Source organism: Microcaecilia unicolor, chromosome 8 (assembly GCF_901765095.1).
Source record: "Microcaecilia unicolor chromosome 8, aMicUni1.1, whole genome shotgun sequence".
Taxonomy (NCBI): Eukaryota; Metazoa; Chordata; class Amphibia; order Gymnophiona; family Siphonopidae; genus Microcaecilia; species Microcaecilia unicolor.
This window is the reverse complement of record NC_044038.1, coordinates 109,079,214-109,106,987: the sequence shown is the minus strand read 5'-3', so window position 1 is coordinate 109,106,987 and position 27,774 is coordinate 109,079,214.

Sequence of the window (27,774 nt, the reverse complement as noted above, 5' to 3'; positions counted from 1 at the left end):
TGTGCTGTCCCAGTGCCTTTCTAGGCAACTGCCTGGGTTGCCTCACTTTGATTAAATTGTTGCTTTTTCCCTTATTACATTGGATTTAAATTTGTATTCTTATAGCTCACTTTTCTGCGCTTGGGCCCAAAAGCATGTTGCATCTGCTGTAATTTTATTGTGAGTTTTATAACAAAATAGGAATTTAGGGACTTATGCCACTCATATTACTAATCATGGGGAGAGTGGCAAAGTAAAAGTCCCCATTCAAACAGGGCCAGAATGATATCATGTTTATTTACCGACCATAGTCCCTAAATGATATAAAGAGCATCACAGAAGGTATCCCACACCCCAAAAGTTAAATCATTGGATTTTAAAACTCGGATTTGTAACTTATGGGGTGGAAACAGAAAGAGCTCTTAGGCAAATTCTTGGCCTGATTGGTGCCTTATCGGTGGAGATTGGCAACCCACAGATGGCAACAACAGACCACTGAAGTGTGATAACGCTGTCCTTGCCCAAGCATTATTTACTGTCTAATTGGCTTGTATTAGAACTAAAATTTATATCAAGGACCATGTCATGCCTCCGATAACCCTCATGGTCAAGCAATTATTAAAGACATTTATTAAAGGAGGAATAATAGAAGTTTTTCAGCCTGCACATGGTAAACACACTAGGTGTCTGGATCCAATTACAAATGGCCCATCCTCTGTGAGTAGGGAACTAGTGTACAGTTTGAAATTGTATTGGGATACAAAAGATTTTTGCATAGCTCATGTACAGTTGCCTGACAGAATCAGCTCTCTATTTTTCAATCATAGGCAGTCTGTCTCCGTGTGTAATTAAGCAAAAGAGAGAGAACTTTGTTTCCTCTCCTGTCTTCTGGGCACGGAAACAGACATTGTGTTCCTCTATGTGTGGGTGTGAAAAAGGTCAAGTCTGTGCTTTCCTTCAGGGACATATTGGCTGCCTGTGTTCCTTTGCCTTTGATTAAGTACAATAATGGTTAGTGTTTTAAGAACCTTATGCAAACCTTATGGGTCTCTCCGGCTGTGCAAATCACCGCTGCTTAAATTGCATTACACCAAATTTGTTTTCCTCTACTGCAGAGGAGGGATGCAAATTCCCAAGTTGTTCATAAAACTTGTGGACTATTTCTTGCCTAAATCCTTGTATCTACCTCATTAAGATTTGTATACTAAATGTTTGTCTAGTGAAATATCCAACGTGTCTATCTATGTATGTTTGTACCCAGGTAATTGAGATTCAGAGAAATAAGTTTTAGGTTTCTGTTTCAGTATACAGTTGCTTGCTTGTCATCAATGTATTACTACCCCATTGTGGCTATTGTCCGGCAAATGGAATTTGCTGCCAACAGTGTTTTTTCCTCTCTTCCTTGCCAGATGATGTCACGCTTCTTTTTTATATTGATGACTTGCTCCCTCTGCTAACCCTTGTGTGTATTACATACACACGTTTGCATGATAAAAAAAACCCAAAAACAAACACTGGAAGGGAATGGATTCTTACAGACTTTTGTTTTGATAATGTATGCAAGGAACTGTTTGTGTACTAAACTACTTAATGTGTTTAACTCATCATGCTTGTGATAAATATATATCTGTGTTACTTTACCTTGGGTAATTGTGACTCCAGAGATACTGCCCCCTCCAGGGTAAAGGAATTTAGCTGAATGTTCAGATTAAGAAGTTGTTAATTTACCTTGAATGAGAATGCTTTGTGCTGCTATAGAACATTTCTAGGCACCTGCCTACTTTGCTGACATCATCCCTGTTCTAATTTTTCTCCATAAATCATATGTCTCATGATTTTAGCTGGACACTTAAACCCGGTTGTCCAGAGAGGTGAGGTGTACCATGATAAAGATCTAAATGTAAGTTTTAAATTGTAGGGAATCACATCATGAAGATGATGGAAGAAATTTCCCAGTCATTCTTAGGTCATTTTATGTGCACGGTTACTGTGATGTTTGATGCTTGTAAAAGTTATTTACTGCCAATGTGCAAGTTGTGTAAGCAGTGTGAATAACCACATGGCAGGAGTGCATGTTTATGTGCCACGAAAGTACACTGTAAGTTAGTTAGAAGGTCTGTGGAAGTGAACATATGTAGAAGTGTTTGAACAGGACTATACTTTTTGGGATAGGCCAGAATAGCAATTCGTTTTATTCTGTATTACCTATCAATAGAAGCATAAAATTTGAGTATAGAATTGAGCTAATGGCATTTTGTTAAGGATTTGACCAGATATTGAGTGAATTATTATCCTTTATGCCCTGAGGCCTACATAGAGGCCTTACTCTGATAAATTGATTCATGTTTGGAGTCATTTTCCTTGTTTTTTCAGGTTCATCAAATTGTCCTTTCACCTTAGTTGACGGGCAGGACATGACATCATTTGAACCATGATCACTGACAGCACTAGTCTTCGCTGCCATTGGGTTAGGCCTGTTGTCTCACCATTCCTGAAGCAGGCCCGACCACTGCAGTCTCCTCTGTTTTCAAGATTGTTGTCTATTACTGCAATGAACTTTTTAGAATTGTAACCTTTATATCCTCATGCCTATAAACAAATCTGTTAAGTTGCACCATTACGGGAAGGAGATTTTGGTTGATAAACTGCTAAACTCTACTCCACCATTTAAACTGGTGGTCAGTATAGGAATAATGTTTTTTGTTTAATCTTAAAATACTGATACATTTTCAATTGTAATGATTTCTTTTTGCTTACTAGGTATAAACATCATCAGTCTTAACACCTCTGAAACCACTGAATGTTTCCTGTCTGATATTGTTTCTATACATATTTCTATGGTATCTCATGTATTGTCTCATGTGCAAAAACAAGATACTAAAGTTACAATTGTAAATGACTTGTAATGAACTGTGAAGTTCTCATCTGCCAATGTGGATACATCAGGAGTTGGAGGTGAAGAATGTTTACAGAAACGTAGAGAACAGGAGGAGTAAAAGGCCTCCTGATCTGTATGTACTGAATGTGGGAAGAAAGGACATTGTAAGAGGTTTTTCTCACAGACAGTCCAGACTGCTTCCCAAAGGGATTTGGGAATTTCCCCTATGAAATGTTTGGATGCTAAATGTTAATGAAACCAATTATATACTACTTTGAGGCATATTTTCAAAGCACTTAGCCTTCCAAAGTTCCATAGGTTTCTATGGAACTTTGGAAGGCTAAGTGCTTTGAAAATATGCCTCATATGTCTTCTTCTTTATTTCATTTAAGGGTTACTGGCCCAAATTCCACCACTTGAATTTGCTGTTCACTGGGAGAGTGGGTACTGGTCAAGACCAAGGTACAATCCTCCTGGGGAAAAGGTCCTCCTCAAACCTTGCTGGATACCAGGATCAAGGGACAAGTAGCCACCCCTGCCAATTAGTCACAATAGAAGGAAAGAAAACGAACAAACTTATATGGACCTTTACTAGACACCTGGACCAGGGACAACCATAATAGGGGAAGAGCGCATTTTCTATGGGTTTGCTACAATAAGAGTTGAACAGGGAGACCTATCACTACCCCGACCCCACACGGGTGAATTGATAACCTTTTGGCTCATTACATATGAAATATTGGGAGGAGCTTGGCACCCTTGGTACTTTCTTAGGCAAAAGGGGAATCACGTACTTGAGTTGTTTCACCTTATTCGGATTAACACTCCGTCCTCCTGAACCCTGGGGGCAATACCAGTCCCTTTCCCTTGAATATATCCTCAGACATCACTATTAATGAGCCATGGGCTAAGCCATGTCTCAACAGGAAGTATGCGAGTTTGCATTTTTATAATAGCAGTTTCGAGTTTGCATAGCATGTTATCTTTATTATACTGTTACTGTAACAATACTGTAGGTTTTAACTATGCCTTTTATTGAATTGAATATGTGTGACCATTGACTTGAGGAACCATTGAACTATTGGAATTTTCAAACGCAGATTGAGGAAGATAATGGCAGAAATTAACTCCCTTTGAGTTTTGTTAGAAAAGCAGTGTGTGATCCCTCAGCTTGCCTCATTGGAAAAGAGTCATGAGGGGGCGGAGAAATCACTAACAACAAATATGAACAAAATGTTAACTAACAAAGAAGTTTTTCTGTCTAATGTCATTCCAGGTCAGTTTGAAGACTCTGCACACACAAACCTTGGAATCATACTTCCTGCTTTAGATACCTGAAGTCTGCTATCTTTAAAGCCATACTTCATCCTAAATGTTGTGATATTGTGTATACCTCCTTCATATTGATTATTGGGGACTTACGGTTCTAGAGTTTTCATTTATTTCACTTTTTGTCATTATTCTCACTGCCTTGCTAGCAACTGTTTTGTTGATAAAAAGAGGATGTATTTTGTATTACTCCCACATTTGTGAATGCACTGTTAGTTGTTTGAAATTGTTCACACACAAACCCATTGGGGGAGGGGGGCTATCCCTTACCGCCTCCATTCTGACTTTTCTTTTCTGTTGTTGGTCATTAGGGCTCTTCGGTCCACAGCTCCTGAACTTATTAAGCTTGGAAGGGTCCAAGTAGGAGATGTTGGAGAAATTTGTTGTGTATATATCCTGAACAATACTGCCCCCGATGGAAGTAGACTGACAGCCATCAAAAGAACTGGCAGAGAACTCAGGCTTTGATGAGAATGGATGGAAGATTGGTTTGGAAATTGGAGCAGCCTGATTACTTCAATATTGACTTCTGTTGCTGTGGCTGCTCAAAGACTCTCTCTCTCTTTTGTGTTGTCTAGTGTTGTTGTTGTCTGTCTCTTGTTTCAGCTCCTGTATGATGGAGAAAATGACCCTACAGCCAGTGTCACGACTGTGGTAGTGACCCCTCTCTGACTCACCCTTTGTCCCGAGGGTCAGCTGTTGTGTTGGCTACTGTCTGCGTTGTTTCTTTCCTGTGTGTTTCAAGCCTCACTTTGGGTTCTGTGTATTTCCTGCCTCTGTCTTGTTTATAAGGAAGTGTAGCACTTCTACCTTGTTCATAGTCTGTGTGCCTGTGGGTACTTCTGCTTCTGTTCTCCTCGGTTTGTTTGTATGCTAGGTTCAGTCTTCAGCCATAGTTCTGTTGTTGGTCCGTGTGGGTCAGCTTTGTGTCCTATCTAGTCTGCCTTGCTTGTTCTAGTCCCCTCTATCTTAGCTTCAGTCTTAGTACTGCCGTTTGTCTGCGTAGGTCAGATTTGTGTCCTGCCTAGTCAGCCTTGCTTGTTCTAGTCCCCCTCTACCTTAGCTTCAGCCGTAGATCTGTTGTTTGTCTGTGTGGGTCAGCCTTCTGTCTTGCCTAGTCTGCCTTGCTTGTTCTAGTCCCCTCTATCTTAGCTTCAACCTTAGTCCTGTTGTTTGTCTGTAAGGGCCAGCTTTGTATCCTGTTTGTGTCTGTCCTGGTTGTCTTCAGTTCCAGTCCCCTGCCTGCTCATCTCTGCTCTGTTTGCTTTCAGCTCCTGTTCCTGCCAAGTTGTTTGAAGATCCTGAATCCTGTTCCAGCATCCCAGCATCCTGAATCCTGTTCCTGCTAAGCCAAGTCCGTCCCAGCACCTGGTTCCAACCAAGCCAAGCTTGTTAGTCCAGTCCTGCTTGGGAGGTTTTGCCTCCTGCTGCTGTTTGACAACAATAGGCCAAGGATTCACATAGTTCCAGAGTTTGTGACTGTTTTTTTGAAGCCTGGGATCGTGACAGCCGGTGGACAGCCTGAATGTCAAAAATGGACTTTGCATGCAATTAATTTGATAAATTGTGATAATAAGGATAGTGGTATCTACCGATAACAGGCGGGGAGTGTTCTGTCCTCCGACAGCCTCGCACTAGTTTATAACATGATCCTAAAATGTGTGTAATGCTTTTACTGTTATTCTCAGTTCTAAGGACTATCATTGCTGCACTTTCTCACTGCAAAGATACATGAGCAATGCACTGTGGGTAATGTAGTTCACAGGCAGTGCAACCACACTTGCTTGGCTGTGTAAGTACTGTTACCACTGGCTGTGAGGCTGCCCAGACCTCCTCCCTCTCTCTGCCAAGCTTGGCTCCTTTGTCTTCCTGTGATCATTTCCTGGTCATTCTCACTATCTCTGTCCTGGGAGGTCAGCCAGTTATGACCTTTCCCCCAATCGAGAGCCGTCCTCTAGAACCACCCCTTGCTACCCGATGGCAGGCTCTGTCCCCATTGGTCTCTATCTGCTCCTCCCTGAGCCTGTGTGAAGCCTCAACACCTCTTTGTCCTTTCAGCCATGAGGCATTCCTATACCATCTAGCCAGAGACATGGAGCACAGATCATCTCATTCCAGACAGCTCTGTCCTGCTGAAACGCCCTGTAACGAACCTGTTTTTTTTACCTTGAAGATATCTCCTCCCTAATGAGATATCGCACATTCCAGTCACCCAGCTTTGAACCATTTCTACCTGTTCAACTATCCATCCCCCCTGCAATATATCTACCTCTCTTCAGATCTTCACCCCCAACAGCTCTCAGATTAAGGAGTCTCTGTATCCTGGAGCAGCACCTCAGAACATCTATCTATGAGTAAATTATCTGTGATTTATTCAATAAAAGAGACTTCATAAAAATAATAGAGACTTCGGGTGATTGGTATGCCAAGGTTATACTCCAAGATATTGGGTGGGGCCTTAAGTCATCAAGCCTCAAAAGTCTTGATACCCACCTTCCAACAGCTGCTTTAACTGCAGTCTGGGTTGCATGGGAAAAAAAGGTTTTTTTGAAAACTTCATCATTCATGTCCAATACACTTTAAGCAAGGTGTTCACTCCTGTTTCCTCCGTTGTGTTACCAGCCTGTCCACATATACTCTCGCCTCCTCCACATGATCAAAGGAGTGCACCTGGCCTCTATCCACAACTTTAAGCCTCGCTGGATAAAGAAGGCTGAATCAGAGTTTCAAATCAAACAGCTTGGAGCATAATGGTACAAAAGCTTTACGTGCTGCTGACACCTTTGCAGAATAGTCTTGAAAGCATAAAATACGGGCGTTTTGATACTGCAGCTGAATGCCTCCAACACAGTGCCTGCAAAATCAACATTTTGTGAGCGTAGTTAAGCGCCCTGAAAATCACCACTCTGGGGCGATCGCCTCCCTCCTTGCGCTGCCCCAATCGATGCACTCTCTCCACTCAAAATACACCAGCAAGATCTGTAAGGGATAATGCTTTTGGGAGCCAGGCCTTCAGAAATTTTCTTAAGTCTTTCTCTAAAAGCAACTCCGGCAGTCCCACCAGCCTTAGATTATTGCGGCGAGAGCGGTTTTCTAGGTCTTCCACTTTCTCTTCTAATTCCGCTAAGCGCTTCAGTAGCTGCGGCTGCCCTTCCGTCACCTTTTGCACTGCGTCCTCAATGCTCCGAACTTGCTGCTGCACTGTCTGGAGCTCCGCTGCCATTGCCGCATACCTCTCCATCCTGTCTAGTTTGTCCAGGATCAGCTGAAGCTTTTTATCTAGTGTCTGCTCCACTGCAGACTTCACCTCCGCAGTTATTTCTGCTGCCCACTGCGAGCTCAGCGTCAGGGATGGCGGCATGCTTATGTCCAAGAAAGCACAAGGCAGATGGTCTGCAAACTCCAAGATGGAAGATACACAAAGCAGATCGTTAAGATAAAAATAATTTATTAACAAAAAATCAATTAATAATATGTATAAACACACATAAATAGCCCAACACAGGCCGTGTTTCACCCATCAGGGCTGCTTCAGGGGCTACACGACAATCCTTTGCAGTCAAGTATGAAGGATTATAGTGAATAGATACCCGACATAAGGTCAATCGGACGTCTCGGATCTCTGAGATACGAGACATCCGATTGACCTTATGTCAGGTCTTTTTGACCCCTCTGATTGAGCTGTTTTTTCAACATAAATCAAGGTGATTTACCATACATTATACTTCAGTATCTATTCACTATAATCCTTCATACTTGACTGCAAAGGATTGTTGTGTAGCCCCTGAAGCAGCCCTGTTGGGCGAAACACGGCCTGTGTCGGGCTATTTATGTGTGTTTATACATATTATTAATTGATTTTTTGTTAATAAATTATTTTTATCTTAACGATCTGCTTTGTGTATCTTCTGGCATGCTTATGTCCACCATCTTGGAGTCTGTTACCCGGCCCTTATCCCAATTTTCTTTCTGAGTGGATTTGCCGGCCATCCAGACTCCTAACTAGCACAGGAGTAGTCTGGACAGACCCGTGATCAAGTAAGAGTATTTTGTGCGCTCCTCTCAGGAGGAAGATGCTGTTTCAGAAAGCAGATTGTAACGGGTGTTCCGGAGCAGCGATCCACCACCACCTCACTCCTCCATAGCTCAACCGGAAGTCCTTCTCCGATTCATTTTAAATGTACTATTTTGTAGCTTCATTGTGTGTCCCCTACTCCTAGCATTTTTGGAAAGAGTAAACAAGTGATTCACGTCTACTCATTCCACTCCACTCATTATTTTATAGACCTCTATTATATCTCCCCTCAACCGTCTTTTGTTCAAGCTGAAGAGCCCTAGCCGCTTTAGCCTTTCCTCATAGGGAAGTCGTCCCATCCCTCATTTTTGTCGCCCTTCTATGTACCTTTTCTAATTCCAATATATCTTTTCTGAGATGCGGTGACCAAAATTGCACACAATATTCGAGGTGCAGTCACACCATGGAGCGATACAAAGGCATTATAGCACCCTCATTTTTGTTTTCCATTCCTTTCTTAATTATACCTAACATTGCTTTTTTCACCGCCGCAGCACACTGAGCAGAGGGGTTTCAACATATCATCAACGATGACATCTAGATCCCTTTCCTGGTCAGTGACTCCTAATGTGAAACCTTGCATTACTTAGCTGTATTTTGGGTTTCTCTTTCCCACATGCATCACTTTGCAGTTGGTCACATTAAACATCTGCCATTTGGATGCCCAGTCTCCCATTCTCGAAAGGTTCTCTTGTAATTTTTCATAGGCCTTATGCGATTTAACAACTTTGAATAACTTTGTATCATCACCAAATTTAATTACCTCACTAGTTACTTCTATCTCTAGATCATTTATAAATATTTTTAAAAATAGCGGTCCCAGCACAGAGCTCTGGGGAACCCCACTATCTACCCTTCTCCATTGAGAATACTGACCATTTAACCCTACTCTCTGTTTTATATCTTTTAACTAGTTTTTGATCCACAATAGAACACTGCCTCCTATCCCATGACTCTCCAATTTCCTCTGGAGTCTTTCATGAGGTACTTTTTCAAATGCCTTTTGAAAATCCAGATACACTATCAGGCTCATTTTCGAATGAGAAGGGTGTCCAAAAAATGACACAAAAGGCACATGGGAATCCCTGTGAAAGAAGGTTGTCCAAATCCAATAATCGAAACAGGTCCGCAAGGGCGTCCTCAGCGCAAGGATGCCCATCTAAGGACGTCCCCACAGGGGGCATGTTATGGGGGGCGTTACGAGATGGGCGCCTCCAACGTATAACGGATAGCGACATGGTTTCGCATGGGCGGGAACATGGGCATCCTTAATTAGACCTGAAATAAAAGCGACCAGGGTAAGGGGGAAGTTGTCTTTAGACCCATTAGCGGTTTTGTGGAGTCAGAGAGTGGTGAAATCGTTGTTGGGAGAGAAAGCTGAGAGTTTGTTGAGTACCTGTTACCTCTGTCTGTGTCCCCTAGTCGGAACGCTTTCACCCTCACCTGCCTCTTTTGTGTTTTACCTTTTCAGCTTTCCTTACCCCTTCTAGCCCCCAAACCCAGACACCACTACTCCTTCCTCTATCTCCCCCATCTCCTCCCCCTATCCCTCTCCATTCACTGTCCCCAAGTTCATATTTCATTCCCTTACCTGTTTGTTGTCTCTGTTTGTCTCGTTGTCCTTTGCACTGCTGCAGCGTGTTTGTGAAGACTGTCGTTTGCTACTTGGAGAGTGAGTGGCTAGAGGGTGTGGCAGGAGAGTTTGGTCAGAGAGTGCTTGGAGTATGGCTCTGCTGTGTGTGACCACATTATTTGTCAGTGGTGGGAGAGTGAGTGCCAGCTTCTGGTTGTTGCTGCTGTGTTTCACCATGTTGGTAGGAACAGGTGAGCACTGGTGGCACTGCATTGCACCTCTAGTGTGGGGAAATGCAGGCGCAAAATGCATAGGTGGTTTACATGTTGAAGGAAGAGGGGAGGCACCGCAGGAGGTACGCATGCCGCAGAGTTTTCAGGCCCCGTAGCAGTTTCCTAGACCTCACTGACCTGCAGTGTCTCACTAGGTACCGCTTTGATAGGGCTGCGATTCAGCACCTTTGTGACCAGCTCAAACCCCTCCTGCAGCCCAGGACCCATAGGAACAACTCCATCCCTGTGTACCTAAAGATCACTGCTTCTCTATCTTTTCTGGCCACTGGGAGTTTCCAGTCTGTCCTCTCTGTGAACACAGGTCTCACTCAGGCTTCTATTTCTAACTGCCTCACCCAGTTCCTTGATGCCTTCCTTACCCACACCTCTGAGTACATCACCTTCCCCACCACCCCCCAGGCCCTGCAGAACAACATGGCTGACTTCTACACCGTAGCTCGCTTTCCATCGGTCATAGGCGCCATTGACTGCACACATGTCGCACTCAGACCCCTCCGGGCACGAGAGGCCACTTAAAGGAACAGGAAAGCATTCCACTCACTCAATATGCAAGTTGTGTGTGACGCCCAGGGGGAGATTCTAGACGTGTGTGCCCAATACCCAGGTTTCACCTTTGACGCCTATATATTGCAGCACTCAGGAATCTTTCGCAGGTTTGACCGAGGGGATATCACTGGCGGATGGCTCCTAGGTAAGTGCAGCGTGGATCTACCCAAACTATACCTCCTCCACTGGGCAACCCTCAGCACTGTCTTCCTCCAGCTCACTCCACTACCCACTATTCCCTCCCCCCACCTCCACAAGGTACCCACTCCAAACAATAAACACTCATCTTTCTCATCCTGCTTCTCCCTAAAGGTGACAGAGGCTACCCACAGTGGAGCTGGCTCATGACCCCAATAGTGCACCCACAAACAGGGTCGGAGGAGAACTACAACAGTAGACATTGGACCACACATGGCATCATCGAGCGCACCTTCGGACAACTTAAGAACAGATTCCGATGTCTGGACCGTTCTGGAGGGGAGCTCCTGTACAGCCCCCAAAAGGTGGCAAAGATACTCCTGGCCTGCTGCATGCTACATAATTTGGCAATGCGCAGAGGACAGGCCCTCCCAGAAGAGCCACAACAACCACAGCAGCAGGCCCCAGATGAAGAGGATGAGGAGCCCCTTCCACCTCCTGCCCACAAAGCAGAGCAGAGTGCACACCAGCTGGGGGTCAGAGCCAGGCAAACACTGATCGAGACAAGTTTTGTGTGAGTGTAAGTTGACATTTATTGCTATCACATAGTACTTACACACCACCACCACCATCACCCCTCCCACCACCACCACCCACTCTGTGCATATTCCCCTCCCTCCAACCCTCACACTCCTTCCTCCCAGCATCCCCCCCAGCATGTCCCATCACTTTCCCCACCCCCTACCCTGGCCCCGTTTCCATCCTCTCCTACCATGTTCCTTTGCATTTGGTGCTGCAGGGGAACTCTGAGAGTCCTCCTCTGATGAATTCCCACTCTCCTCTGTGTCCACAAGGCAGCCTGCTGCCTCAGCTGCCCTGTGGAAGTCCGGCCGCCTTGCGGTCTGTGGCTTGCCCTGCAACCTGGGCACAGGACCCAGAAGGGGAGCTGGTGTGGTGGCTGCTGGACCAGTGGCTGGGGGGGGGGGGGGGGGGCTGAGGAACTCAAGCTCCTATTCTGCGCAGTGGTGGAAGTAGATGCCACTTGTTGCTGCATCAGGGTTGTACTAGGTGCTTTTAGGTCACGGCGTAGGCCCTCGATGCTGTGCTCCAGCCGTTGGAGCTGCTGTGCCACTTCACGTTAGGCCTGTAATGCTTCCCGTTGCACCTGTAGTGCTTCCCGTTGCAGCTCCAATTTCTTGCACCGGTAATCTTCCAGGTGCACATTGTGGCCCAGCAATTGTGTGGCGAGATGCAGTAGCTGCCTCCTCTGGCTGGATGGCCTCTGCTGACGATATGCTCCCCCTTCTGTATCTTCTTCTTCAGTGCCACCATCAGCAAAGGCTGCGGGTGGTGGAGGGAGAGCTGGCACTGCTGCTGCTGGGTCCTGTGGTTCCACTCCATGGTCCTGCGTGCTTTCTTGTGCAGGCACACCTCCAGGCCCACTGGCTTGCTGCTCTGTATGCTGGGGCTGGTGGCCACTAGGGCCAGCTTCTTCCTCTGACTGGCTGTCATCACCTGCATAGCAAAAGGGGAGGAAGTGTGTTGGTCAATATAACCCACTTTTATTTTTCAGCATTCATATACATAGCCCCACATGCGAACACCCAGCAAAGAGGTGGTGAGGAATGGGATTGGCAGGCAAGCCACAGATGTCATTGTACATGGTACAGAGCTGGAGACGAGGAGCGCAGTGTATTACAGAGACGGATGTGCAAGAGAGCCACACAGGCAGGTGGGTAGACATAGAACTGTGGAAGGAGTGCAGAGGACACAGTGGCTACAGCACAGAGGTGTGGGAAGGAGATATGCAGAGTTTGGTGATGGGGAGAAGAGGAGGGAGTGGGAAAGGCCCCCAAAGCTGTGAAACAGTGGTAACCTACACACACATTGCTGGAAACCCTCCCCCCTCCCCCCCCCCCGGCTACTCCCTGTGTGATGGTCTGTAATGAGTAGTGATTTGTATTTCATGTGGTGTTCTCACCCCTTCCCCTCCTTAGGAGCACTACACTGTCCCCCACTTGTGTAAAACAGAGTGTAGTGCAGCACAACAGATAACCCAGCTTCCTAATGGTGAACCTACCTGAGCACTCAGGCCAGGGCCGCCGAGGGGGGGGGGGGCAGGGGGGACAAAATTCTCTGGGCCCGGGCCTCCAATGGGGGCCTGGTGCCGCAGTCCTACCCGCCCGCGGCTCCGTCAACCATCCGCCATCGGGTTGGGCCCCCTCCATTCAAATCACAGTGCCTCACCACCTCACTCCGTGTGAAAGCACAGCAGCGGCAGTCTGCAGATCGCCTCCCTTTGGGCCTTCCTTCCCTGTGTCCCGCCCTCGTCTGATGTAACTTGCATGAGGGTGAGCCACAGGGAGGGAAGGCCCGAAGGGAAGCGATCTGCAGACTACTGCTGCTGTGCTTCTTTCACATGGAGCGAGGTCGAGATGAGGCGCTATGAATTGAATTCAGGGGGCCCGGCCCGGTGGTGGACGGAGGGGGGCGGTTGCAGCAATGACGACCTCGGGTGGGGGCGGGCCCAGCCCAGTCTTTCGACGACCCTGCCTCAGGCTGTGCTGATGTGTCAAGGGACCCAATGCCGTGGATCCCCTCCTGGGGCAAGAGCCCATGAATGATGTGCTCGAGGTCAAGTTAGCAGTGTCATTTGCTGGGGGTTGGCACCAGCCTTCTTCCTCACATCACACCACTTCCGCTTGCAGTCTTCCACATCCCTGCCACAGTGGAAGACCACATTGACCTGGCACCTTACTGCCTCCCATTCTCTCTGCTTTGTTGTAGCAGCCAGCCTCTGGCCCGTCGGAGCAAAGAGACGTGTATGTCTTCTCTGGATTTCCTGCACCAGCAGTTCAATTTCAGGGTCACTGAAATTACCCTTGCAGGTGGGTGGCTGCTTTGGTGCCATTGTAGCAAAGCGATGCAAAGATTCGAAAATACTGAGAAGGTCGCTTAAATACTATCCCAGGGACGCCCATGTAAGAACGCGATGGGCGTCCCCGAGATGGGCATCCTAATTTCGATTATTGACAAAATTCCTAAATGTCCGCAGCTGCTCTGGCGATTTGGGCGTCCTCATTTCGATTATTTATTTATTTATTTGTTACATTTGTACCCCGCACTTTCCCACTCATAGCAGGTTCAACACGGCTTACATAGTAGTAGAATTACAAAGTGTAATGCAGAGAAAAAACATGCTAAGCTTAGCAGAGTAATGGGGATGTGTGGATAGGTAATATTATAAGGGAGAGGGAGTAAAAGAGGTAGGAGGAGGTGCTAGTATTAGGTTAGATTGAGATAATCAGGGATAGGGTCAGGATAAGCATAGAGAAAATTGGAGGAGGCATGGTCTGAGTCATTGCCGTTGTCACAGGAACAGGTGATGAATAAGTGGGTTCGTAGGGTTAGGTCATGGCGTTTGATAAGCTTCCTTGAATAGATGAGTTTTCAGCGATTTTCTGAAGGGTAGGTAGTCTTTAATAGAACAAATGGATCTGGGTAGGGCATTCCAGAGTTGACTGCCTTAGAAGGAGAGGCTTTATACTTGAGTCCTTTGCAGTTAGGGTAGTGCAGGTTGAGGTAATTTCGAGAGGATTCCGACGTGTTTCTGGTGGGTAGGTCGATCAGTGCGGTCATGTAGTTTGGAGATTCTCCATGGATGATCTTATGAATCAGTGTGTGGACCTTGAAGTTTATTCGTTCTCTAATAGGGAGCCAATGAAGCTTTTCACGAAGGGGTGATGTACTCTCAAATCTTGATGTGCCAAAAATGAGTTTGGCTGCCGTGTTTTGGGCAGTCTGAAGATTTTTCAAGATTTGGGCCTTACATCCTATGAAAATGCTGTTGCAGTAGTCCACATGGGTGAGTACGGTGGATTGTACAAGTTGTGGAAAGTTTTCAGGGGGAGATATGGTTTAACACATTTCAGTATCCACATCATGTTGAACATTTTCTTCGTAGTGGATTTTGCATGAGTTTCAAGTGATAGATGCTTGTCTAGTGTCACTCCAAGAAATTTCAGGTTGTTGGATATGGGGATAGTGACGTCAGGGGTACTAAGAGTAGTTGGGAGGAGTGAAGAGTGTTGGGATGAGAGGATTAGGCATTGTGTTTTCTCTTTGTTCAGTTTCATCATAAAGGCGTTGGCTCAAGAGGTTATGATGTTCATGCCAGTAGTTATTTTGTCGGAGGTTTCTGATAGATTGGATTTGAAGGGGATGAATATGGTGATGTCGTCAGCGTAGATGAAAGGGTTGAGACCATGTCTGGATAGGGATTTAGCCAGGGGGATCATCATAAGATTGAAGAGGATCGGAGATAGAGGAGATCCTTGGGGTACACCACAAACTGATGACCAAGGAGATGAGATTGTTGAAGTTGATTTACTTGGTAGGATCTTGTTGTGATAAAGCCTTTTACCCATTTGATGATATTTCCACCGATACCTAGTTTATCCAGAAGTTGTTTTAGAATGTGATGATTTACCATGTCAAATGCACTGGATAGGTCGAATTGAAGAAGAAGAATGTTATTTCCGATTGAAATTTCTTTTTTGAATATGGCTATTAAAGTGAGTAGCACAGTTTCTCCGAGGACAAGCAGGTTGCTTGTTCTCACTGATGGGTGACTTCCACAGTAGCCCCCAAGATTGGAAAACTTCCTAGCAACAAAAGTTTGCTAGAGCCTTCGATCGTGAACGGGCACGCGCACCACGCATGCGCACATCAACTTCCCGCCCGTCACGCAAGAGTCCCATCAGTTTTTTTTTTCTGCGGTGGAGAGTGGTTGTGTTAGCCGTCTTTCTCTGTGCCCTGAGAAAAAGCCTTCAGTTTTGGTTGCAAGTTTTCGCGCTTTTTTCTTTTTTCTTCTCGTTTCCTGTTGGAAAGTATTAAAATATATATATTTTCTAGTTGTATTGTCTTAAATTTTTAAGGCTTGTTGCTTAATCAATTTAATTAGCACTGGGAAACCTCTCTTTCTGTCTTTCTTTCTTTCTGTTCCTGCCAAACTCTGATAGAGGGGAGGGGCATTTTTACATAGCTGCTACACTGCTATAATTATTGGCAATATCTAGATTTATTTAAAAGGAAAGTGATTTAATATCTAGGGCAGTTTTAAAAAGTAAAATAAAGTGTAAAGTCCTGGATCAGACACTACCATTTTGGTCCATTCAGCTAAAGAATTCCCTTGATAGATAGCAGCACTTAGCTGACCCATTGGGACTTAAGCACCCCCACAGCTGGGGGCAAGCAGGGTTGGACTCAAACTAAAGGACATATCACTTGTACTTCTAACTTCCAGGTGCTGGGACTGAACCAAGCTCCTACTAAAAGGACAGGTTTATTCTGACCCCTAAATCTCAAACCTACCTGATATTGTCTTAAATTTTTAAGGCTTGTTGCTTAATCAATTTAATTAGCACTGGGAAACCTCTCTTTCTGTCTTTCTTTCTTTCTTTCTGTTCCTGCCAAACTCTGATAGAGGGGAGGGGCGTTTTTACATAGCTGCTACACTGCTATAATTATTGGCAATATCTAGATTTATTTAAAAGGAAAGTGATTTAATATCTAGGGCAGTTTTAAAAAGTAAAATAAAGTGTAAAGTCCTGGATCAGACACTACCATTTTGGTCCATTCAGCTAAAGAATTCCCTTGATAGATAGCAGCACTTAGCTGACCCATTGGGACTTATAATCCCACCCACCCCAGGGTTGTCCACTCATTTATAGACAAACCAAACCTCATTAACTTTACTCCACAGTCATACACAGGCAGTCTTGCAGGCTGTTACTCCAACATAGTACACCTGTTCATACCCATTTCAACCAATCAGGATGACTTTTATTCTCTGCAATAATTGTGATGCTTTAGTTTCAAGGCCAATCATCTGGAGACTTAAAGCTTGTCCTATCTGTCTTCAGCTATCTACTTTAAAAAAGGAGCTCTGTAAAGTAATGCAAGAATTAGATGCAATTAAAGCAACTTATAGGACTGTGCAGAATCATAACTTCTCACCACTGCCTCAAAGAATAAAGCCACATAAGAACAGATGGTTCACAGTAGGCTCAGGCAGACTTCATCATGTGACACAAGCATCCGCCCGCACAAGTGTTGCCACTACAAAATTCTTTTGCTCCACTACAGCACCGTGATGTTCCTGAAAATAAAACTGAAGCGGAAAAAAAAGAAAAAGCAAGGAAGGGGGAACAAAAATATGAGAAGGTACCCAAAGAGAAAACACCCTCACAAATCACTAAAACCATAACACATACTAGGAAATGTACATGGAAAGCAATGACCACAAATGCTCGCAGTCTAAGCAATAAAATTCATGACCTTCAAGCCCTGATTTTGGAGGCTGACTTGGACATAGTTGCAGTCACAGAGACATGGCTCAATGGTTCCCATGAATGGGATGTAAACATACCAGGCTATAATCTTTTTAGGAAGGATAGAGAGGGACGTATAGGTGGAGGAGTAGCTCTGTATGTGAGAAATGATATCGCAGCGACTGAAATGACAGGGAACTGGGGAAAGGAAGAAGCGATATGGATCACCTTAAAAAGAGAGGATAGAACCTTGGTCCATGTGGGTGTTGTCTATAGACCCCCGACACAATTGGAAGAACTGGATAAAGATCTGATCGCTGATATTCAAAAGTTGGGGAAGAAAAGAGAGGTGCTGTTGTTGGGAGATTTTAATCTGCCGGATGTAGATTGGAAGGTTCCGTCTGCAAAATCGGAAAGAAGTAGGGAGATTGTGGATGCTTTCCAAAGTGCTCTGCTCAGACAAATGGTGAACGAACCCACGAGGGAGGGAGCCACGTTGGATCTGGTGCTCACAAATGGGGATAGTGTGTCAAATGTCCAAGTGGCTGCACACCTGGGAAACAGTGACCATCAAACGGTTTGTTTTGATGTAACGGCTCATGTGGATGGTGGCCACTCTAAACTCAAAGTCCTAGATTTCAAGCGAGCTGACTTTAACAAAATGGGAGAATACCTGAGGAAGGAGCTGATGGGCTGGGAGGACATACGAGAAGTGGAAGGACAGTGGTCCAGGCTAAAAGAAGTAATAAACAGGGCCACAGACCTTTATGTAAGGAGAGTAAATAAAAGCAAGAGAAAAAGGAAACCGATATGGTTCTCAAAGCAAGTGGCTGAGAAAATAAAGATTAAAGAGTTAGCGTTCCAGAAATATAGAAAATCTCAAGAAGAGGAACACGGGGAGGAATACAGGATGAAACTGAAAGAAGCCGTCTGGCGCAAGCGGAAGAACAAATGGCTAGAAATGTAAGGAGGGGAGACAAAAACTTCTTCAGGTATATTAGTGACAGGAGAAAGACTATAAAGGGAATTGTGAGACTAAAAGATACAACAAAACGCTATGTAGAAAATTATGAAGAAAAAGCCAATTTGCTAAATAGATACTTTTGTTCTGTTTTCACTGAAGAAAACCCTGGGGAAGGACCGAGAGGGACTGGCAAAAGTACACCTGAGAATGAGGTGGATAGAGCGCCGTTCACAGAAGAGAGTGTGTATCAACAACTTGGAAAGCTAAAGGTGGACAAAGCCATGGGGCCGGACGGGATCCACCCCAGAATACTGAGGGAGCTCAGAGAGGTTCTGGCGGGTCCTCTTAAAGACTTGTTTAATAAATCCTTGGAGACGGGAGAGGTTCCGAGGGATTGGAGAACGGCGGAGGTGGTCCCTCTTCACAAAAGTGGGGATAGGGAAGAAGCTGGAAACTACAGGCCGGTAAGCCTCACTTCGGTTATTGGAAAAGTAATGGAAGCCATGCTGAAGGAAAGGATAGTGAATTTCCTGGAAGCCAATAAGTTGCAAGATCCGAGACAACATGGTTTCACCAAAGGGAAATCGTGCCAAACGAATCTCATTGAATTCTTTGACTGGGTAACTGGAGAATTAAATCAAGGACGTGCTATGGACGTCATCTACTTAGATTTCAGCAAGGCTTTTGACACGGTTCCCCACAGGAGGCTCTTAAATAAACTAGACAGCCTGAAGATAGGACCCGAAGTGGTGAACTGGATTAGGAACTGGTTGACGGACAGACGCCAGAGGGTGGTGGTGAATGGAGTTCGCTCGGAGGAGGGAAAGGTGAGTAGTGGAGTGCCTCAGGGATCGGTGCTGGGGCCGATTCTGTTCAATATATTTGTGAGTGACATTGCCGAAGGGTTACAAAGTAAAGTTTGCCTTTTTGCGGATGACACCAAGATTTCCAACAGAGTGGACACCCCGGAGGGAGTGGAAAACATGAAAAAAGATCTGAAGAAGCTAGAAGAATGGTCTAACGTTTGGCAATTAAAATTCAATGCGAAGAAATGCAAAGTGATGCACTTAGGGAGTAGAAATCCAAGGGAGACGTATGTGTTAGGCGGGGAGAGTCTGATAGGCACGGACGGGGAGAGGGATCTTGGGGTGATAGTATCTGAGGACCTGAAGGCGACGAAACAGTGCGACAAGGCGGTGGCCGTAGCTAGAAGATTGCTAGGCTATATAGAGAGAGGAGTGACCAGCAGAAGAAAGGAGGTTTTAATGCCCCTGTATAAGACGTTGGTGAGGCCCCACCTGGAGTATTGTGTTCAGTTTTGGAGGCCGCATCTTGCAAAGGATGTTAAAAAAATGGAAACGGTGCAAAGAAAAGCTACGAGGATGGTATGGGATTTACGTTCCAAGACGTATGAAGAGAGGCTTGCTGACCTGAACATGTACACCCTGGAGGAAAGGAGGAACAGGGGTGATATGATACAGACGTTCAAATATTTGAAAGGTATTAATCCGCAAACGAATCTTTTCCGGAGATGGGAAGGCGGTAGAACGAGAGGATATGAAATGAGATTGAAGGGGGGCAGACTCAGGAAAGATGTCAGGAAGTATTTTTTCACGGAGAGGGTGGTAGACGTTTGGAATGCCCTCCCGCGGGAGGTGGTGGAGATGAAAACGGTAACGGAGTTCAAACATGCGTGGGATATGCATAGAGGAATCCTGTGCAGAAGGAATGGATCCTCAGAAGCTTAGCTGAAATTGGGTGGCGGAGCAGGTGGGGGGAAGAGGGGGTGGTGGTTGGGAGGCGAGGATAGGGGAGGGCAGACTTATACGGTCTGTACCAGAGCCGGTGATGGGAGGCGGGACTGGTGGTTGGGAGGCGGGAAATACTGCTGAGCAGACTTATATGGTCTGTGCCCTGAAAAGGACAGGTACAAATTCAAGGTAAGGTATACACATATGAGTTTGTCTTGGGCAGACTGGATGGACCATGCAGGTCTTTTTCTGCCATCATCTACTATGTTACTATGTTACTAGTAGTTCCCTTACTTTTTAGAGGTGTGCCCTATTAAGTTTTCGTTCGCTGTCATCGCGGCCCCTTTTGGGCTGCGTGTTTGTGTTTCTATTTTTTGTGCCCTTTTTTCCTGGCACCATCGTGAATTTTGACTTTGCTGCCACTATTTTTCCATCCATGACATTGAGGGTTCCCAGCGGCTTCAAGAAGTGCGGTCCCGGCAGCCGGGCAATCTCAGATACCGATCCCCATTCGTGGTGTATCCAGTGCCTTGGGCCCAACCATTGCCCAGACGCGTGTAAGTTGTGTCTTAGCTTTAAAAAGCGGACACAGGCATCGAGACAAGTTCAGCGGGAACGTCTGTTTGGAGCCTTGCCCGGCACTTCGGCGTCGACGTCAATAACGGTACTGAGGTCGGTGGCGTCAACATCAGCACAGGAGATGACATCGGGAGAGCAGGTAATACCTGTCCGGAGACCACCGCACGCTGGGAGCAGTGAGCCGTTGAGTGGGTCTCCACCTGTCTCGAAGGCTCCTGGTGGGAAGGCCCATGTTCCGGTACTGGGGGTGCTTGCGCCTTCGGTACCGTTGATGGAAGCGGCAGCTGGCTTTGTGCCTGTGGTGCGGTCCCCGACGCCGATGCTGCTTGCGGCTTCGGCTGCCACCCAGGTTGACTCCCCGTCGACATCGCTGGCGGGAGCTTCATCACTGCCGGCACGGGAGTCGACTTCTCGACGTTGCCATCGAGGACATTGTTCCTCCGAGTCGAGACGGGTCCGGTTTCGGACTGCAGTTCTTGAACTCTTGTCCGACACCGAGGAGGAGGCCTCATGGGGAGAAGAAGAGGATCCCAGATATTTCTCTTCTGAGGAGTCTTGTGGTCTTCCTTCTGATCCCACTCCTTTGCCTGAAAAGACGCTTTCCACCCCCTGGAGAGCTTCTTTCTCCTCCTTTGTGCAGGAAATGTCTGTGGCTATTCCCTTCCCAGTGGTATCTGAGGATGAGCCCAGGGCCGAGATGATCGAGGGCGTTGACTATCCTTCACCACCTAAGGAGTCGTCCACTGTTCCTCTGCATAATGTCTTCAAGCAGTCATTGCTGAAGAACTGGACAAAACCACTATCTAATCCCACCATCCCCAAAAAAGCTGAGTCCCAGTATCGAATCCATGGGGAGCCAGAGTTGATGAAGTCGCAGTTACCTCACGACTCTATGGTTGTGGATTCTGCTCTCAAGAGAGCCAAAAGTTCTAGAGATTTTGCCTCGGCGCCCCCAGGACAAGAATCTCGGACTCTGGACTCTTTTGGGAGGAAGGCCTATCAGTCCTCAATGCTCGTGTCCAAAATTCATTCCTACCAGCTCTACACGAGCATCCACTTGCGGAACAATGTGAAGCAACTGGCGGACTTGGTCGATCAGCTCCCTCCAGAGCAGGCCAAGCCTTTTCGGGAGGTGGTCAGGCAGCTGAAGGTGTGTCGTAAATTCCTGTCCAGGGGTGCTTACGACTCTTTTGATGTTGCATCCAGGGCCGCTGCTCAAGGTATAGTGATACGCAGACCCTCATGGCTGTGTGCCTCTGACCTGGACAATAGAGTCCAGCAGCGGCTAGCAGATGTTCCTTGCCGGGGGGATAATATTTTTGGCGAGAAAGTCGAGCAAGTGGTCGAACAGCTCAACCAGTGGGAAACCGCCCTCGACAATCTCTCCCACCGAGCGCCTTCAGCATCTTCCTTATCAGGTAGACGTTTTTTCCGGGGAAGGAAGAATGCTCCCTATGCTTACAATAAGTGTAGGTACAATCCACCTTCTTGACAGCCTTCTCAGGCTCAACCCCAGCGCGCTCGTTCTCGTCAACAGCGTGCGCCCAGACAGGCCCCCGCAGCTCCCCAGCAAATGCAAGGGACGGGCTTTTGACTGGCTCCAGTTGAGCATAGCCGCCATCAAAGTGTCTGTGCCAGATGATCTGCCGGTCGGGGGGAGGTTAAATTTTTTTCACCAAAGGTGGCCTCTCATAACCTCCGATCGGTGGGTTCTCCAAATAGTCCGGTTCGGATATTCCCTCAATTTGATTTCCATACCTCCAGAGCCATAGCGAGGAGAGCTGACACCCGGGGCGGGTCGCCGCTGCGCACCCCCCCCCCGGGTGCAGCACGGCACACCCCCCCCCGGCGAGGGACGGGCGGGAGGGCCGATCCGCCCCGACTGCACGTTGCTGGGGTGTGTCGGCTCCGCGCTGGTTCACTGCTCTCTCTCTGTCCCGGAACAGGAAGTAACCTGTTCCGGGGCAGAGAGGGCAGTGCACCAGCGTGGAGCCGACACCCCCCAGCGGCGTGCACCCGGGGCGGACCGCCCCCCCGCCCCCCCCTTCCTACGCCACTGCATACCTCCAAATTGCCTACCGGGAGCTCAGTCCTTCAGCTTCCAGCACAGTCAGGTACTTGCAGAGGAACTCTCCGCCCTTCTCAGTGCCAGTGCGGTTGAGCCCATTCCACCAGGACAAGAATGGCTGGGATTCTATTCCATGTACTTCCTTGTGCAAAAGAAAACAGGGGGGATGCATCCCATCCTAGACCTAAGGGGCCTGAACAAATATCTGGTCCGAGAAAAGTTCAGGATGCTTTCCCTGGGCACCCTTCTTCCCATGATTCAGAAAAACGACTGGCTATGCTCTCTCGACTTAAAGGATGCTTATACACATATCCCGATACTGCCAGCTCACAGGCAGTATCTACGATTCCGTCTGGGAACACAGCACTTTCAGTATTGTGTGCTGCCCTTTGTTCACACCTGCACCCAGGGTGTTTACCAAATGCCTGGCGGTAGTTGCAGCGTCGCTACGCAGAATGGAAATGCATGTGTTCCCTTATCTCGATGATTGACTGGTGAAGAGCACTTCAGAGGTAGGAGCTTTACAGTCCATGCAGACGACTATTCAAATCTTGGAGCTATTGGGGTTTGTCATAAATTACCCAAAGTCCCATCTTCTTCCAGTTCAGAAACTAGAATTCATAGGAGCTCTGCTGGATTCACAGACGGCTTATGCTTATCTTCCAGAGGCGAGGGCGGACAACCTTCTGTCTCTTGTTTCATTGGCCAGAGCATCTCAGCAGGTCACAGCTGGGCAGATGTTGAGACTACTGGGCCATATGGCCTCCACAGTCCATGTGACTCCCATGGCCCGTCTTCACATGAGATCAGCTCAATGGACCCTAGCTTCCCAGTGGTTTCAGGCTGCAGGGGATCTACAGGATGCAATCCAGCTACCCACCGAATTTCGCAATTCCCTTCAGTGGTGGACAATTCGATCCAATTTGACTTTGGGACGTCCCTTCCAAATTCTTCAGCCTCAAAAAATGCTGACTATGGATGCATCTCTCGTGGGGTGGGGAGCCCATGTAGACGGGCTTCACACTCAAGGAGCTTGGTCCCTCCAGGAATCAGGTCTTCAGATCAACCTCCTGGAGTTGTGAGCGATCTGGAACGCTCTAAGGGCTTTTAGAGATTGGCTGTCCAATCAAATTATTCAAATTCAGACAGACAATCAGGTTGCCATGTATTACATCAACAAGCAGGGGGGGCACCGGATCTCGCCCTTTATGTCGGGAAGTCATCCAGATGTGGTTATGGGCTCATGCTCACGGCATGCTTCTCCAAGCCACGTATCTGGCAGGCGTAAACAACAGTCTGGCCAACAGGTTGAACAGCATAATGCAACCTCACAAGTGGTCGCTCAACTCGGGCGTGGTACACAAGATCTTCCGAGCGTGGGGCTCTTTTTGCCACTCAGACCAATCACAAGGTCCCTCAGTTCTGTTCCAGACTTCAGGCCCACGACAGACTAGCGTCGGATGCTTTTCTCCTTCATTGGGGGAAGGGTCTCCTGTATGCATATCCTCCCATACCTTTGGTGGGGAAGACTTTGTTGAAACTCAAGCAAGACTGCGGAACCATGATTCTGATAGCTCCTTTTTGGGCTCGTTAGATCTGGTTCCCTCTTCTTCTGGAGAACTGTGGAGATTGGACTGTTTTCCGACCCACAATACTCAGAACGAGGGGGTGCTTCTGCATCCCAACCTCCAGTCTCTGGCTCTCATGGCCTGGATTTTGAGAGCGTAGACTTCGCCTCCTTGGGTCTTTCAGAGGGTGTCTCCCGAGTCTTGCTTGCTTCCAGGAAAGATTCCACTAAAAAGAGTTACTCTTTCAAATGGAGGAGGTTTGCCATCTGGTGTGACAGCAAGGCCCTAGATCCTCACTCTTGTCCTACACAGACCCTGCTTGAATACCTTCTACACTTGTCAGAGTCTGGTCTCAAGACCAACTCCGTAAGGGTTCGCCTTAGTGCAATTAGTGCTTATCATTAACGTGTAGAGGGTAAGCCTATCTTTGGACAGCCTTTTGGACAGCCTTTAGTTGTTCGCTTCATGAGAGGTTTGCTTTTGTCAAAGCCCCCTGTCAAACCTCCTCCAGTGTCATGGGATCTCAACGTCATTCTCACCCAGCTGATGAAGCCTCCTTGTGAGCCACTGAATTCCTGCTATCTGAAGTATTTGACCTGGAAGGCCATTTTCTTGGTGGCTGTTACCTCAGCTCGTAGGGTCAGTGAGCTTCAAGCCTTTGTAGCCCATGCTCCCTATACTAAATTTCATCATAACCGAGTAGTCCTCCTTACGCACCCTAAGTTCTTGCCGAAGGTGGTGTCGGAGTTCCATCTTAACCAGTCAATTGTCTTGCCAACATTCTTTCCCCGTCCTCATACCCACCCTGCTGAACGTCAGTTGCATACATTGGACTGCAAGAGAGCTTTGGCCTTCTGTATGGAGCGGACAAGCCCCTTCAGACAGTCCGCCCAAATGTTTGTTTCTTTTGATCCCAACAGAAGGTGAGTTGCTGTCTGGAAACGCACCATTTCCACTTGGCTAGCAGATTGCATTTCCTTCACTTACGAACCAGCTACTTAATGCAAGGTTCCACATTAGGAGTCACTGATCAGGAGAGGGATCTAGGTGTCATCGCTGATGATATGTTGAAACCCTCTGCTCAGTGTGCGGCAGTGGCTAAGTGTCACGATTGTGACTATGTCCATGCCTATGCTCACCTCGTCCCCCGGTGGCCAGGCCTGGTGGCTGCTATGGACTGCATTCCTTCTGTTCCAGAAGTCATTCTAATCCGGTCCGGATCTTCCAGTCTGCTAGATTTGCTTGGGTGGTTTGTAACTAAGCAGCACCCTTACCTGTGACTTCATCAGTGATTGCCTTTATTAGGCACCTGGAAGCCCTTCAGCTTTGCCTTTGCAACGAGGTCCTCGGATGAGTTTTTGTCTGTGTGTGTTTGTTGCTTGTTCCAGTGTCTCTGCTTTTGGCTGCTTTTAGTGCAGCCTTCTGCCTTGTTTGTGGCTGCTTTGAGTGCAGCCTTCTGCCTTGTTTGTGGCTGCCTATCCTTAGCTTCCCCTTACCTTTGCTTGTTCCAGTGTCTCTGCTTGTGGCTGCCTTGTGTGCAGCCTTCTGTTTTGCTCTGTTATTTGTCTGTTTCAGTCAGCTTGTTTAGAAGTCTGTATCCTGTGTGTATTCTCAGTCCTACCCTGTTTCAGTCAAGCTTGCTTGTATCCTGTGTGAGAATCCTAACCCTGTTTCAGGCAAACTTGTTTAGAACCCTTTTCCCTGTGTGTGAATCCTGAATCCTGTTGTTCTAGTCTGTCTGTTCCAGGATTACTTGTGTCCCTGCTCTATTTTATAAGTCCTGCCGGCTGCCCGCACCTAGGGGCTCAACCCCTAGGAAATGGCGGTCAAAGACAGGTGAAGTCCGGTCATTCCAGTCCTGTATATTCCAGCTTGTTCACCTACTGCTTCAGTTCCAGTCCGGCTACTCCAGTCCTGCTTATACCAGTGTAATGGAATAGAATTTTAAAGATTGTTTTTCAACCCTGTCTGGACTGACCAGTGCACTCGGGGTCTGTATTGCTAATAAGAAGTAATTCTGTTTCATTTACTGTTTAAAGGATTGCTTTACACTCTGAAATCTTGCCTTTGACCGAAAGTAACTTTTCTTGGAATGCAGGAGATAAGACACAGTTCTAACTAATTTGGTATGCAAAGGGGAGGATGGTTCCTGGTTCTTTCCCAGGCCCAGCTTGGCCACCTGGACTTGGGAAAGCATGTGATCACGTTCCCATAGACGTAAGCATAGAAGCATTCTATAATTATCCCTTAGAAGCTTTTAGTAGCTTTCCTTAGCTCTGGACACGAGCTCAGAGCCTATAAAATGGAAGGGCTTGTCACAATAAGGTGGGGTTTATCTGTGAGTAACGTACGGACTGCGCAGAGATATGTTCCTGGTCTAAAACTCCTAGCTCTCATACTGCGTGAACCGGGCCCCCCCCCCCCCCCCAGCTGTTGTTAAGAGCCTGGATGATGGAGAACCAGTGATGATTGTATATATAGTGTAATTATTGTTTATATAGCTAATCATGGTGTTTGCTTCTTTTCCTGGTCTAAAGAACTCTTTGCATTGCTTAGATGTAGAGACCAGTGATGTAATGATTGTTTATACAGCTAACCATTGTGTTTCTAGAGCTAATTACTGTATATGTGCTAACCATTATATATATGTATATATATTAACCAATTGTAGAATCTAGCTTCCTCTAATAAAGGTTTCATTTACTTATCAGGAATCCAAAAGAATCCACGGTAATCATTGAACAGTCTGTGTTAGTGAGACAGGCTGTAAATCCATAGCAGAACAACCAGTCTGTCGGTGTTCACTCTTGCTCCCTGCTTGGGGGTGGTTTGCCTGCTGCTACTGGTTATCGACAGCGGCCCAGAGGCTCACTATTCTTGATGGCTGTGACAGATTGCAAAGGCCATGAGCTTGGCAAGATCACCCTACCAACTGGGTTCCAGCTCAGTCATTGCTTGTGATCCTTTCATGACACTTCATAAATATCGGGGTAAACTTCTGTCTCATTTGGTTTGGAAGAAAACTCCTGAAGCTGCAGCAGAGAGGAGGTGCATCCGGCAGCGTCCTCTCAGTGGAAATCCGGTTTCTGATATTGACCCTTTTATCACACTCTCTGAATATCGCCACAAACTTGTCTTGAATCTAGCTTTGTGAGATACTCCTGAAGCGGTTGCCGAAACGAGGCGTCTTGGAAATCCCACGCTCTGGGCTCAGCTGGAGTCCAGCCAAGCCTCTGAGTCCGGTCCGAGTGGCGCTTCCAGCCAAGCCTGAGTCCAGTCCGAGTGGTGCTGCCAGCCAAGTCTCTGAGGCCAGGCCAAGTGGCACATCGTACCGAGCCTCCAATTCTAGTCCAAGTGGCGCTTCCACTTAAGCTTCTGAGTCCAGTCCGAGTGGTGCTTCTAACCGAGCCTCCAGTTCCAGTCCAAGTGGCGCTTCGAACCGAGCTTCCAATTCCAGTCCAAGTGGCGCTTCCAGTTAAGCCTCTGATTCCAGTCTGAGTGGCGCTTCTAACCGAGCCTCCGATTCCAGTCCACATGGCGCTTCCAGTCAAGCCTCTGAGTTCAGTCTGAGTGGCGCTTCTAACCGAGCCTCCGATGCCAGTCTGAGGGGCGCTTCTGGCCGAGCCTCCGATTCCAGTCCAAGTGGCGCTACCAGTCAAGCCTCTGAGTCTAGTCCGAGCGGCGCTTCTACCTGAACCTCC